Raw genomic sequence first — 15,972 nt, 5'->3', positions numbered from 1 at the left:
CTGAAGCTATGCTCTGGGTCTTCAAAGTATCCCTTTTGAGCAGGGTGCATCACCCTTCACATAGTCCACCGTTTTGCAAAAGATGGATTGATTCCCAAGTAGGTATTCTTTATTGATCTAATTACAGGGGACTGTCCTTCCAGAGACAAGGAGGGGCTGCCAGACATTAACCCTGTACAATCCGAAAACCAGACCTATTTGTCATATAAGTGAAACCAATCACAGCAAGATAAACTGATTTGCCCAAGATCCAACGACTTTTCTCAAGAAGGGAAGCCCAGAATCGGATCTTCTGGTTATGAAGTAAGCAGCTTGGCACTTTAATACATCTCCTCCCCTTTACTTTCATTTTGTATTTGATATATCACTTCATACTAGTGAGCAGTGCATTCTTAAGCATTCCCATATTTGTTAAAGGTAACAACGATGGAGAATATTTACCCAAGATCACACACATTTGGAAAAGTAAGGATAATGGGATTACAATCAGTATAATTAATTTTTACGAAAGTCATATGTCACAGAAAATACATAACTCCATACTTGACCCCTTAGTGACATAACAGCGAGAGTAAGTGATCCTCCAACCTGATAACTACCAAAGTATTTTTTTTGTTTACGTGTTTTTATTGGCATTTACATTTTCATAATCTCCTCTAAGAAAGTCCAGAACCATTGACCAATCAAGGTGAAATTTACTTATTTCCCCTTGTATTTAATACATCCTCTATTCCAGGCTTGTCCAACCTTTTTGAATGTGGGGCCGAAGCATTAACTTTTTGTCACCCAGTGGGCCGGCGAGCCAAAAGTCAACAACCTCACCCAAAGCAGTATATTAAAAAGCGATATTGTGTGACCTTTGACACAATAGCATCACAGGCAGTGATAGCCATGCCGTCCCAAGGATAGCTTTTGGTGTCATGGGCAGTGATCAAAGGTTAGTTGCTTGTGATTTCTTTCAGTGTCTATGTGTTCATATTTTTCTGAAATAGTGGGGGCGACCGAGCGTAGCGAGGGAGCTACAAGGTTCTAGGGAGGGTTTGGGGGGTTCCCCCCCCAAGAATTCTTTTTCAAATATGCAGTTGAAATGGTGCATTTTACAGCAGAAAAGGTGACCAAAAAGCCATAAGTGTACATACAATCAGTTCTAAAGGGGAACATGAAAATTCCATGTCACCAACAGCAGAAAATAACATTTTACAACACAACACATTTTAATGATCAGTGTGTCCACAGTGTAAGACAGCACTGTCACTGATGCAACACATCGTCATGCTGGTTCTACCCGAAATATGCCTCTGTAGCAACATGTCTATGCTGGCTGTTCCCAATTTAGGCCAGCATTGTCCTGTACAAATCATGATTGATGCTGCCTGAGCATGTGCAGTGTGCCCAATACATATGGCAGCTTATCTCTGTAATACACATTACTTTTGTGGTGATGAAAGAAGCATAATTCAATTCAACAGATAAAATGTGGAAAAGCGATCACCCAAAGGTGAACCTAATTGAAGAAACGCAATGTGAGCACAATCTAAAAGTATGCAACCTAGCAGGCCTAGTGCACACTTTACCTTTTCTTTCACCAATAAATCGGGGGGGGGCGAGCGGAAACGCAGTCCCCCACTACCAGAAATAATGCAGTCGTGTATCCCGCATTTGGGAACATAGCAGGGGCCAGCAAATCCATGTGCAATGGGTAAGCCTCACCCTGGGAGATCTGCCCTTGAGATCACATTCTCCCCTGCCAGCTAAGTATGAGTTGCATGCAAGAGGGCAGGGGTTGGGTAGGTTCTGGGAAGCCCCGCTAAGCGAGGGTGAGAAGGCAGGCCCTGACCCAGCCCCAACACCCCAATCCCCGGAAGCTCTGAGCGTCTGCAGAGCTGCCTGTCCCGCGTGTAGGGGGAAGCTCCAGCAGGCAGAGCCCATCAGAAGAGCAGATTGTAGCGCAGTTCCTTTCTCCCATCAGGTGCTGCTCGGCCCGAGATTTGTATAAATAGCAGGATGGCTTGAGCAGGCCTGTTGCAGTCTGCCCACTGGCCTGTCAGCCCCACACGGGCCCATGGCCCTCCTGAGCATAGCTGCTCAGCGCTGGCCCCATTCACACCATCATAATCATTCTGGACCTCGACGCACCACCACCCCTGAATCTCAAAGTTCTGCTCAATGACAATGCTGAAGCTTTGACATCTTTGCCGTAACCATATGCCGTGTTGTGTCAGCCGAGCCTGCACAGCGCCAAAGGCAAGTATTCCCTTGTCAGGGCCCAGAGGTCACCGAGTCTTCCAGTGCCATCCACTTGGCACGGCCTACTGTTCCCAGCGTTTTCTACCCACAAATCAGCACCACTGCCAAACAGAACTGCATCATTGGGGCCCATCGCTGCTGCTCTCCGACTTGACCCCAGCCCAGCGCAAAGGCAGCCATGCTTCTGGTCTGATGCTGAAAAGCCTGGCTCTGCTGAGATCCGAAAGACAAGAACTAAGGTGTTTTGGGAACATAGTACTATTGTTTTTTGTGTTGCAGCTATATCAGCTCACACCTCTCCTGAAGGGTATAGGCTGCCCTCAGACTGCGCTACCAAAAGAGTGAAAATAAGTTATACCTGTTGGGCTTGCCTGTTTCACTTTTATGATTGGGATCACTGCTGCATGGGTATTAAGCGCGTTATAAATAACCTATCATACCACTCGTATTTTCTCCAGAGCTGCAGCAACTATTCGAAGTGTACTCCGATCCATTTTGTGAACAAACTCAATCCACTAACAAACGAAAACTTTGGTTCCCATTGATTTGGATTTGGATTTTGTTTCCTTTCTATACATTTCTGGAGAGCATTTTTTGAAAGGTTGTTCTTGAGTGTGTATATTATTTGCTATTGCCCACTTTTGCTGAATGGCAATTTCGACAAAACATTTTTTTGCTGCATTTTTTTACGCTTTTTTACCCAAAAAATATAGATGGTAATTTTGGGTAAGGTATATAGAAAGTGAGGGTGCAGGGGTTCTGCCACCGGTTTTTGTGGTAAAAAAAGCAATAAAATTGACCCAAATGAATGTGGCGAAATTGGCATTCGCCATAAAAAAGGCAGAGAAAGTTTATTGATACGATTTATTTGTGTCCACAGGTCAATCACAGCATGGCTGGGATTTGTAAGGGGGCCATGGTGATTGAATCGGGTTTACTGGTGAAAGGATGGTGATCCAGCACAGAGCGGCTCCTTTTGTGCCAATGTTTCCAAGTCTCCCCCCAAAAATATTGTGACTGATGATGCTGATAGCAGTCTAGTAGAGTGAGTGTGCGCTCAGAATTCTCATTTGTCTTGTTCTTTTATGTGTCCCGAATAGAGCACAGAGTAGTTTTGCGCACAGGCATATAAAAATCTTTTTTTTTTCTTTTTTTACTCAAGCGTTGTCCAACATACGGCTTGGCGGGCCGCATTGTGGCCCGCGGGCCGTACGTTGGACAACCTTGCTCTATTCCATTGACATAAAGCCCCACAATTTAAACAACCAATCTCTTAATGTTGGCAATTATTCCTGTTTCCAACTTTTTCAATTATCAGCCATGCCGCTATAATCATCAACATAACTGCTTTAGTACATGCTCTAGAGGGCATGGCGACTCTTGTATCAAATAACCCACACATCCATTCCTTCCGAGTCAGTACTATATCCAAAAGTTACTATCGACTTTATCTGAATGGTAACCTCTTCCCAAAATCCCTCTATTACTGGGCACTCCCACCATATGTTTCCCCAGTCACCTTTTATGCCACAGACCCTCCAACACAGGTCGGTACTCGTAGTGCCATTGGAACATGATTTTATATTCAGCTTCTCTAACCTGGATCAATCTTGTCAGTTTAGGGATATTTGCCTATAGGCGTGCCCAATGATCCCTTGATATATCAATCCACAATGTCTTTCCCAACTATGCATATATCCCAAGTTTGATCTGTGTCCTTTCCCATTAAAATCAAGTACAGTTTTCAACACTAATTGTTAGTTACCAGTATGTGTGGTAATTCATTTTTCAAACGTAGTAAGATCTCTCACCGCTGCTTCCTCCCTGCCCCCACCCCCGAACTGGCTATCCGATGTCGCAATCGGTAATATTCCATTCTGTCTATTTCTAAAAGTCCCAAATCCTGCTTACATTCGGTAATGGTACGGATATCGGTACCCTGCATCATACCCCGCAACTTTGTACACCCAACTTTTCACCATTGTTTAAACGATCCCACGAGAGGCCGCCGTTGGAATTGAGGGTTCCCAAACCGGGTGAAGAGGGGGTGGGTGGTCGAGTAGATAAGCAACCTGTATCAAGTAGGTGGTCCCAAATGTCACACACCACTGACACTTCCTGGCTTTTTCGTCTATTCAGAGGTCGATCACTTCTATATAGCCAGAGCATCCCCTCAAGAGGGCACCCCGCTACTGCCCTATCCATCCTAGCGGATGGGTTCGATAGGTCCCCCGTTAGCCATTCCCTCAACACCCTAAATTGTGCAGCCTCAAAATATTTTATAAAGTTATGGAGTCCCAGCCCGCCATTATCCCTAGATGCCATTAAGGTGCGTAATCCTACCCTCTGCATTTTATTACGCCAAATGAACCTTGTGATCATTTTAGTGTTAGGAATAACAGACGCAGGATGGATTGGTATTGGGAGAGCCTGAAAACAAAAAAGCACCCTCGGCAGTACCACCATTTTTATAGGGGCCACCCTCCCCATCCAGGATATTTGAAGTGGGGTCAATTTACCCAAATCAGTTTTCACCTGTCTGGGAAGTCTCTGGTAATTACTTTGGCACATCTGCGATATTGCTTTAGCCATATTAACCCCTAAGTACGGTATACTGCCCTTGGCCCCTGCAAACGGAGAATATTGAGGTAAGGCGCCCCTCTGTATCTGTGAGAGTCCCAATGGCAATAACTCTGATTTCCCCATATTGACCTTGAGACCTGCCACTGATTCTATTTCCGCCAATTTCAATGTCAACGCCGGTATTGATGTCTCGGGGAGTAGTAAGGTCAGCAGCATGTCATCGGCAAAAGCTACAACCTTATGCACCTCGCCTCCAAATGGAATTCCCCTTATTTCTACGTTCAGCCCCAGTTTAATCAAGAGGGGCTCTAGATACATTGCGTAAAGCAGTGTCGACAGAGGGCATCCCTGCCTTGTCCCTCGTCCTATTTCTATTCAACAGGATAATTGTTTGTTAATCGAGAGGCGCATAATGGGAGCCTTATTTGCCTCTACCATCTGAATACATTTGGTCCCCATCCCCTTACGTTTCATTGTAGCAAATAGAAAAGGCCACTGCACCCGATCAAACGCCTTTTCTGTGTCTAAAGACACCAGCACTGTTGGGATCCATCTTGTATTAACCTTCTCATCAAGTGGATGACACGCTTTGTATTATCCCACGTATGTCTCCCCCTGATAAATCCAGATTTGGTCCGTAAAATAAATCTACAAGGAGAGGCGCTAATCTTTCCGCCAGCCTTCCCGTGTACACTTTTGCGTCTATATTCGTCAGAGCTATAGGTCTGTACGACCCAGATTTGGTTAGATCTTTATCCGGTTCCCAAATACCCCCGCTTTCACCTCTGTCATAGTTGCCATTACTCCCCCCTTATCTGCCATTGAATTAAATAGCCCCACCAACCTTGGGGTCAATTTGCTAATATATTTCTTATAAAATGCTGCCGGAAATCCGTCCGGCCCGGGCATTGCCCTAATAGCTGCCTCCACCTCGTCCTCCCTGATGACCCCTTCCTGGCACACTCTCTCTATAGATGTTATTTTCGGCATTGGTATGTCAGCTAAGTATTGTTCTACCGCCTGGGAGTCCGGCCGCCCCGAGGCATACCGCGTCTCATCAGATTTGCGAATCCCTCTAAAATAGTCTCATAGTCCGTGGCCTTTAATCAGTCAGGTTGTGTAATTTGCTGGACCATTCTAGCCACCTCTGAGACCTTCAACTGCTGTGCTAGCAACTTGTCTGCTTTATTGGCCCGAATATAATATTTCTTCTTAGATGCTAGTAATAATCTCTCTGCCCTATGGGGTGCACAACAATTCCAATTGTCTCTGAAGTTTCTTCGGCCTCTTGTAAAATAATATTGTGCAGCGCTTAACTATATCGTATTGGGTATCCCTTAATGGGGCTTTTAAGTCCCTCTGCATTGTTGTGCTGTGTTTTTCCCTCTGAGCTTTCAACGCAATGAGTTTCCCATGCTTCACTGCCTTAAAGGCGTCCCATATTCCTTCAAGCGAGATGTCTATATTATCATTGGCCCGAAAATACTCCCGATCCCCTCCTCCATCCCTTCATCATTCAGCAACTCCCCAGGAAATGACCATGCCCACAACCCACTTTGCTGCCCACGTTCTCTGAACGATACCATTAGTGGGGCGTGATCCGACAGTGAAATTGCCCCGAGTTCTCTTTCATTTACTTCGCCCATCAACCTAGCTGTTGCCCACACGTAATCTATTCTTGACGGAGATTGATAAATATGCGATAAGCCTGTGTACCCCTTCTAATCTCCCCACCCTGCTGGCTCGCCATACATCTCGTAAGGTCAAATTGTCCAATCTTTCCTTCAATACCCGTGATGGAGGTGATGATCCCTTCCCCGTACTTCTATCCTTTTTGGGATCCCTTGCCAAATTAAAATCGCCTGAGAGTAGAAGCTCTCCCTCTCCACACCCCTCCAGTTTTTCTGCCACCTTCCTCAGAAAGCTATCCTATCCTGTATTGGGTGCGTAGATTGTTGCCATGGTGATTTGTTCATACTTCAATTACAAAGTTACAAAAAGATACCTGCCCTCCCCATCTTCTAGGACCTTCACCACCTTTTCCCCCAGCGTATCTCTGAACCCCATCAAGTCCCCTGAGGTCCTCCCCACTGCATTGAATTGATACATTTGGGAGAATTGTCGCCTTCGACTATCCACTTTATCTGTCTTTTTTTTTATATGCGTTTCTTGTAGCATAATAACATCCTCCGCTCCCTTCTCAATACTGCTTCCACTTTTTTACGTTTCGCTGGGGAAATGAATCTCCTCACATTAAACGATAGGACTTTGAATATTAGACATATTGAAAGTGTCCATAGCCTCCTTTATTGCTCCCCAATCTCCAGATATTTCACCTTCCCCCCTGCTTCTGCCCCTTTATCCCCTCCTCCAATTTCACCACCCCCAATACTTCTTCTCAGGCCCGGACTGAAGATCCAAAGATACCCTCAGGGACCCACCCCAAAGCCTTGGTCCACGTAATTACCCCAGGTAATCCCCATCGGGAAGTATCCTACCACCTCCTGCAGATTCCAAAATAAAGCACGCCAGCACTCTGCTCCAGGTCAAGCAGTCCCCATCACCACCTTCTACCTCTCCCACCCCACCACACATTAACTAACCCTTACCTACCATAAGAGCTATCCTTGGCCCCCCTTCCGCCCAGACCTCACAGTCCCAGACCCTTCAATCTTGCCCCTCTTACACCCATCCTCCCCTGTACTGTGGTCCATTCCCACTGTCTCTGCCCTCGCTGGAGAGTGGGCCTTAATCGTCTCTCTCCCTGGTCGCCGTCTTCTTCCAAATTCAGCAATGTTTGACCTTCTGCACACGTAATTCGATGTTGTACACCTTCCAAGCTGCGGTCCGAACGGAAATGTCCACTTATATGTGATGGTTTTCGCAACTAGGGCTTGCATCACTTGACCCATAGCTCTCTGCTTTTGCAATGTTGCCAAGGCCAAATCTTGAAATAGCTGTATTTGTGACCCATTCACTGTGCCTTTCCCTGCCATTCTTGCTGCTCTCAGAATATTCACTTTCATAACCTATAGTGTAAGGGCAACGACAACATCTCTAGGCTTTGTGCCTGGATCCCTTCTCCTGGGTCCCACTCTATGTATATGATTGATTCTAACCTCTTTCGGCTGCACGACCATCAGTAAATGCCTGAAACATTGCTGCATTATATTTTTCAAATCTGTGTCCAGGATTGTTTCACTCAAGCCTTTCACGCGGATATTGGACTGACACCACCTATTCTCCAGATCTTCAGCCTGTAATTCCATATTATGGGAGACCCTAGCCAGTTGGTCCAGCAATCCACTATTTTGACATACCTCCTCCGATATGTTTGCCAAACTCTGCTCCGTCACACATACTCTTCCTCCTAAAGTCTTCACTTTGACATCGGTCAGAGAGGTTCTCCATTCCTCTCGCAATGCTGCAAACTTCTCTTGGAATGTATTGGATATTCTCCCCTCCATATCCTTTAGGCATTCTTTGGGATCTTCTTTGCTGAGTGCCATCTCCACACATTCTTGGGGGTCCCCTTTCTGCTCCTCTGTATCTCCTTACTTTGCTGCCAGTTTGCCCGTGTCACTCTGCCGCCAGCAGCGCTCTAATTTACCTTCTTGAGCCCCTAGGGGTTGCTTCTTCCTGGCCTGAGTACCCTTCGTGCCCCTTCCTTTCGCTCCTGTCATCAGAGTATCCGTCCACCAGGGATAGGTAAAGCGCGGGTGCACTGTTTTGGAGATACAAAGGTGTTATTTATGTATATCAAGTCGCAAGACTCCCTCATTTACCTCCACTTTTCTTGCAAATGCCTCTTGCTCTTCCGCCTTCCTTTTGCCACCTCCACAGATGTATTGTTTCCTCCTTATTCCCTTCCGATAGTTCCAATGACACTCCTCTACTTATTGTCTCTCTGATGGGACTTGTCATCCAGTTAAATCTGCCTGCTTCTACTCTCCGCCCTCTGCAACTCATCCAGAACAGGACTGGGAGCCTTGTCTTTGGCCTCAAGCCCATGGATCGTATCTCTCCAGGACTGAAATCTCTGCACTGGCTCCCAGTGGCTGCAAGGATTAAGTTCAAAACCCTCTGCATTGTCCACAAGGCCTTCTGGGGGTTGGGGGCCTCAATACCTTCAACTCCCTCTTCCTAAATATCTTCCGTCTCGTGCTCTTCGGTCATCCGCCTCCAACTCCCTTAGGGTCGGTCACTTCTCTAAGCAACGAGTTGGTGGTAGATCTTTCTCCGGCTGGGGCCTCCCTCTGGAACAGACTCCCTGCCTCCTTGAAACTTGAGGAGAACCATCTCCGGTTCTCCTCAAAACCTTCCTCTTTGCTATGACTTTCTCTCATCTCCCTTGCTGAACTCCTGGCTGAAACTGCACTGGTTACCGTGCCACCCTCTGACCTCAGGCCCAGCTCCTCCACCTCGCCAGTTGCACTCCTGCACTGCCTCCCTGGCAACCCGCGCATTTGGGGACTGTTGTCTGTATCCCTATAGTCCCCCACCAGCACATAACCCCTGATGTCTAAAGGCGCGTTATAAATGCCATATATCACATTTGCCTCCTCAGGCCTCACCCTCTTGCCTCCTGCTTCTTCCCATGTATGTCTACGTATTTACTGGCCACTCCAGGAGGATGCTAGCATCCAGCAAAAATGGTTCAAACACAAAGTAGTCTCAGGTGTTAAGGATTATTTACTGTATGTAGTCAGACATGACTTGAGAGAGATGAGGGGAATCCTGGGGGAAGCTGCACCTCAGTGGACAATCTTTATGGCTGTATAGACTGACAACAGCAGCTGACTGAGCCTTGAACAGTAGTTGCTTCCACATTTTTGTCGAGGCAACAACTGCAGGAAGGTTGGTATATTGCTGGGGCAGCTAGTAATTATGTGGCAATGGTTACTTGTGCCACATGTTGTTTTACAAATAGTAAGTAGGGGCTGTAGCCTACACAATCTTGTCTTCTTTTAGCTCCACTGGGTGCTCACTGGGCTCCCGGGGGGACCTGTTTGTACTCTTGCCTCCCTTTCTATGCGGAGACATTCCACCAGCCTCTGCCCCTCCCCCGCCCCCTACGAGGGTCAGTGTTCACTTCCCTGTTCCACCTCTCTCTGACTCCTTTTCTTTCGCTGCCGGAGGGAGCAGGGGAGGTGGAGTGCCCACTGCTCTGCATTCCACCGATCAGCTGCTACTGCTGTGGTGCTGCCCCCTTACGGGACACGCACGTGGCGGCGTGACGTTGCATGCTGCTGCGTGCATTATAAATAAAGGGGGCGTTTCCGGCCGCGACAGTGCGACTGGGGAGCCCAAACTGAACGAACGTGTCTCTCTGTGGGGATAGGGGCTCACAGGGAACGCCATATGGGTCACAGGGAGACCCCCAACAGTGGCAACGAAGTTGGTACATTGCCCGAGCCCGGCGGTGAAGATTCTTTCAATTTTTGACATGGAACGGAGAACTTTGAAGATTCGTTTCACGCCGTAGGCCGTGCAGATGCCACGCAGCAGTCGACCATTTTGGATTCCTGACAGGGGATACTCGTGGAGCTCCGGTAGGACCCGTGAGGGGCATCCATGCCTAATTTTTGGAAACACCGACAGCAGGCAGCTATACCTGCACACACATGCCCAAATTTTGAATTATTTTTGATTTTTGGGCGAATTGCGTCGAGTGAAGGTGAGGAAAGGGGGAAAGATGCCAAGGCCTGCTTAGCCCTTATATTTTTGGGACATCCATGCTGGGACACAGCACTTTACAGCTGAGGACTCCCATCTCCATTGTCATTTTCATCATCATGCCCAGCTGCTGTGTATGTATGTGAGGCACACTGTTGGTCTGGAGTTCTGCCACCCATCATCATCATCATCATCATCATCAGGTCTGGATGTGTGTTTCCTGTGTGTGTTTGGACTGGTGTTATTCAAGGCCCCTGGTGGGGACTGGACTGTGGTGGTGGGGTGAGTTGCGGCCCCCAATTCACGCTGGGGGTGTCTGTGCGCTATAACCCATGAATATGCCTGACGACCAGGATGGTGAGCAGCCCGCGGACCTGCAGCAGCCTCAAGCCCAGCCACAGCATCAACCTCAGCCCCAGCCTGTGGTGTAGCCTCAAGCCCAGCAGCTGCTTCAAGCTCCACCTGTAGCACAACCGGTTGTGCAGCAGCCCCCTCCAGTCATGGCACAGAGGCGGGCCCCGGCGGCGCTGCAGCCTATCCTGGAGTTCGATGTCTTGGGCCCGCCATCCAGCCTGGGCCCCAGGTGGAAGAGGTGGGTGGACCGTTGGGACATGTATTTCAGGACCACTATGGAAACAGATGACCGCAAGCTTGCGACCCTGCTGTATGTGGCTGGACCTGCAGTGCAAGAAATTTTTGATCCCTCCAACCAGCTAACGCCTCCTATGCGGCGGCAAAGACTGCTCTTCAAGATCACTTTCTGCCCCTCGCCAATGCTGGTTACGAGAGGTTTGTGATGCTGTCAGCACGGCAGAAGGAGGACGAGACACTGGACACCTTCTATGGCTGCCTCAGACGCCTGTCATTGGCATGTGCCTGGGGGGATGCAGAGGGCATGATCAGGACTATGCTCATTCAGGCGTGTTTGTCAGGTAAACTGAGGCGGCAGGTCCTTGGGGAACCAGGTACCACACTTGCCCGCATCTTTGAGCTAGGGCATTGCCACGAAGTGTCTGAGGCCCGGGCGTCCAGGATGGAAGCTGGCTCGCGCCCGGTAAAGACTGAGGAGGTATGTGCCATGTGGCGGGGTTGCAGAGGTGTCAGAAGACCCGGAACTGGCCTCTCTGACGGGGGCAGGAGAGCTGGTGAGTTGTGCTCGAAGTGTGGATATGACTTAGCCCACCCTGCTGAATGCCCTGCGGCGGGAAGAACCTGCGGATGGTGCGGTCTCACGGATCACTATTCCCGTGTGTGCAAGGCGGCCCTACCGGTCATGGTGCCCAGAGGCCCAGTTCGGTCGGGGTTCCTCTGTCAAACTCGCCCCCCAAACGTGGCCTAGGTTGACCAGGGCGAGGAGGGTGCCCCAGTGGAAGAAGAGGAAGAGAACATCTTTTTCGTGTTGTGTGTGGGGGCCCTCAAGTCAAAGAACAGACGCCAACCGAAGTGTGTGGTGAAGTGAACAAGTCACCGGTCCTGGTGCTCGTGAACACAGGGGCCTCAGTCAACGTGATACCCGTGGACATTATGATGCGATGGACACGTCCCCCAGGTTGGTCAGTCCGAAGGGCTGTATCTTTGCTTTTGGGGGATCAGAACCCATTCCTTTGGACAGTGCTTTTGTGGCAAAGGTGGAACATGATGGCTCGCAGATCACAGCCCGCTTCTACGTCACACCGGTGAGCACAAATACCCTTCTGAGTTGTGCGGAGGCCCTAGGCATTGCCTGCTTTGCCTACTCGGTATATCTCGAGGACATTCATGATCTGCTGGACAAGTATTCCGCTTTGTTCCATGGAATTGGACAAATGGCCGGTGACCCGGTGAGGCTGCACATTGATGAATCTGTGCAGCCCATAGCCCTGAAACATCGGAGGGTGCCTTTTCATCTTCGGGAGCAGGTGGATAAGGAATTGGACAATCTCGTGAATTTAGACCTCATCGAGAAGGTGGAAGGTCCGACACCTTGGGTCTCACTCATTGTGGTGGCAAGGAAGCTGAAGCAACCTGACTCTGTCCGCATATGCGTCGACATGAGGCTACCCAACAAGGCCATCAAAAGGCAGAGACACCTGACCCCAACCATCAACGACATCATTGCAGAGGTACAAGGTGCTCGCTTCTTTCCGAAGTTGGACCTCCGGGCCGGCTACCATCAAGTCGTCCTGCAACCGGAGTCAAGATACATAACCACATTCACCACCCAACGTGGACTCTACTGATACAAGAGGCTCAGTTTTGGCATGTCATCGGCAGCGGAGGTGTTTCAAAACATCATCAGAGGTGCCCTCGCTGACCTGGATGGCGTCCTAGTGTTTGCCAAGACTGAGGTAGACCATCTGCGCAAGCTGGCCAGGACTTTTGAAAAACTGCAATCCCTGGGCCTCACGCTCCACAGGGAGAAATGTGAGTTTCTGCGCCCGACCATCGAATTCTTTGGGTTTGTGTTCAAGGAAGGAAGTGTGTTGCCAGATCCGAGGAAAGTGCAGGACATTAAGAAGGCCCAACCGCCCGAGTCGGTGTCGAATGTGAGGAGTTTTCCCGGTATGGTAACATATTGTGGTCAATTCATTCAAAACCTTGCATCCAGATCGGAGCCCCTGAGGGCCCTTACAAAGAAGGAAACAACCTGGCATTTGGGCCCTCTCGAGCAGGCAGCGTTTGTAGATATTAAGAGCGCCCTCACGGCTGAAGACACCATGGTGTTCTTCGACCCCACCCTGCTGTCAGAAATCATCGTGGACGCCAGCCCGTTCGGCTTAGGGGGCGTGTTGACACAGGTTGATCGGGACGGCGGCGTTCGCCCCATGGCCTACGCCAGTAAGGCGCTGTCCGACACCGAGCAGCGATACTGGCAGATTGAACGTGAGGCCCTGGCGGTGCTGTGGGGTTGCAGGCACTTCCGGCTCTACTTCCTGCGCCGCCCGGTGACTGTTGTGACGGACCATAAACCCCTGCTTCCCATATTGGCAGGGTCCTCATCCAAACCACCGGCGAGTATAGAACGGTGGATGCTTGCCCTCCTCGAGTATGGTGTCACCCTAGTGTACAGGCCTGATGTGAACACTGCTGCTGACTATCTGTTCAAGCATCCCGTTGTGGACAGCAGGGAGGAGCAGGACACGTATGCCGAGGAAGCGGACGACCACGTTCGCATGGTGGTGGAAGCGGCAACCCCCAATGCCATGCCCCTCGAAGATCTGGAGGCAGCGGCGGCTCGGGAGGAGTGCTTCCAAATACTGAAACAAGCCATGCAACAGGGCTCATGGAAGACTGTGCTGGAGTCCCTGGCCGGATGCACACAAGAAGCCAAGGTGGGGCTAGAACAACTGTGGAAGGTGAGGGAGTAGTTACATCTGGCCTCCTATTAAGGGGTGACCGGATAGTCGTGCCCCCATCAAAGATCAAAGAGGTGATCACTCTGGCCCACCATGGACACCAAGGCGCCGCCAAAACCAAGGCCCGGCTACGCCTCAAGGTGTTCCTGAGCTGGAACAGAGGGTCGATGACTTTTTTGCTGCCTGTGTCTGGTGCCAGACAGCGTCCCCCTTGCAGAGAGAGCCGGCAATGCCCCGGGGGACGCGGCCCTGGAAAGTGGTGTGTGCAGACTTTGGATCCACCACACTAGGCATGCACTTCCTGGTGATCGTGGACAAGTTCTCTCGCTATCCAGGCTGCGGGCCAACGGCGAGGAAGAGAGGGTGATGAGGACGTTGAATAAGACTTTCCGGATAGCGCAAGGCCAGGGACAGTGCCTGCAGAGGGCGCTCTACCAGTTTTTGCGAGTTTCTCGCACCACCCCCCATGTCTCCACGGGAGTTGCGCTGGCCGAGGCCCTGTTCAAACTGTGCCCCCGGGGGCTGCTGCCCGAGGTGGGGGAGAAGGAGCCTCGAGTGATTGATGATCAGCAGGTGGAGCTGGATCGCCGGCTGCAGACGGAACAGGAGAATGCCAGGAGAGGACTCTGCCCGCAACGACTGGAGCCGGGAGATGAGGTGCTCATTAGGAACAGGCATCCCCACGGAAAGCTCTCTCCCATATGAACCTGAACCACTTGATGTGGTGGCCGTCAAGGGGTCCATGGTGACGGCCTCGGACGGGTGGTCGGCCGTCACCCGAAACGTGAGATTCTTTAAGAAGCTAGTGGACCCCAGGACTGAGCCTCACCTCGGACCAGATGGAAGTACCAGACGAGGGTGGAGGCCACTCCTCCATGCCCGCATCCCCAGCCCGGGGAGTGCCACCGACGGGCTGCCTGTGCCAGAGGTAAGCGGGAGGTACCCCCAGAGGGCTGGGCGTGGGGAAACCCGCTTACCTCAACGATTACATGCTCGGACACGTTTCATAATTAGCCCGTGGGCCACTAGTGTTAGTTATGAGGATCCAGGGTGGTTGCGAATAAAGGGGTGTGTGGGGAGTCTGTTTATACTGTTTTGGTGCTCTGTTGTTGTTAGAGACTACTTAAGTATTGTTGTTTGTCCTCATGGAAAAGGAGGAGTGTGGTGCTGCCCCTCCCCCCCCGCGTGCATTATAAATAAAGGGGCGTTCCCGGCCGTGACAGTGCGACCGGGGAGCCCGAACTGAACGGACGTGTGTGTCTGTGGGGTTGGGCGCTCACGAGGAATGCCATATGGGTCACAGAGAGACCCCCAACAACTGCTAGGAAAATGGCATCCGTGTACACTTCCCTGCTCACTCACTCTGGGAGTCTGGGTCCTTTTCGCTGCCCGGGAGGCCTCCCAGTACTCCACCATCCTCTGCTCAGCTGGTACTGCAGGGCTTCTGAGGAAGTCTTCCCTTGCTGGCTCCTCTTGCATCCACCCTCCGAGCCACTGGTCGCACATAGCCCGCACCTCCTCGAAAATGGGAGGTCCCAGGTCACCTGCCTGGCACTGCTCCGTCGTGCATCTTCTGGATGCCTTGCTGCCTGATGCGCATCTGGATCATGGGTGCGCAGCCTGCTTCTTTACCTTCTCCCTGAGCGGAGCTGAAGGCTAACGCGCCCTCCAACACCACTGGCTATCTTGGCATCAGTGTTTTTTTTTTTTTGTGTTTTTTTAAACAATCTTTATTGGTGACCTGAGACTGCAGCGTGTTGATAATAAATGATTAATGAAGAGTGCCATTGATGTGGTCGCTCTTCTAACGGCCTCTGTGGGGAGCCCGCTGCGGTGGTGAAATTATGTGGCTTCAACAACATATGAAATGCGGAAAGCACACCTAACGCTGTCGGAATACCCCGGGCACACTGGGAGCCCAAAATAAAGAATTATCATGCCTGCTGAGCTTTGAAACTGATGCGGGAAAAAATCTCCTCGCCGGCTCCAGCAACCGCAAGATGGCGACCGGGTGGCCCGGCGAGAGGGGGAGGAGCAGAGACGACATGAGGGACGAGTGGGGGCTGGTGTCCTTGCGACCCCTCTAACTGCTCCACAGAACACCGCACCCTGCGGGACCGGAGAGGGTCTT

At 50.4% G+C, this 15,972-nt stretch overlaps 1 protein-coding gene and 1 non-coding gene across 12 annotated transcripts in view; one reads left to right on the top strand and one right to left on the bottom strand.

The window, feature by feature from the left end:
* The window catches only part of STN1 (STN1 subunit of CST complex), a 1,349,458-nt gene that overhangs the window by 59,042 nt on the left and 1,274,444 nt on the right, over positions 1-15,972 (top strand). The window lies entirely within an intron of this gene.
* Positions 1,599-1,759, bottom strand: LOC138474935 (U1 spliceosomal RNA). Its single transcript, XR_011269153.1, has one exon. It is a non-coding gene; the product is annotated as a U1 spliceosomal RNA (small nuclear RNA).

This window comes from Ambystoma mexicanum, chromosome 8 (assembly GCF_040938575.1).
Source record: "Ambystoma mexicanum isolate Mex_15411 chromosome 8, UKY_AmexF1_1, whole genome shotgun sequence".
Classification (NCBI taxonomy): domain Eukaryota; kingdom Metazoa; phylum Chordata; class Amphibia; order Caudata; family Ambystomatidae; genus Ambystoma; species Ambystoma mexicanum.
The sequence above is the reverse complement of the archived record's forward strand: the minus strand, read 5'-3'. Positions and strand labels throughout refer to the sequence as shown.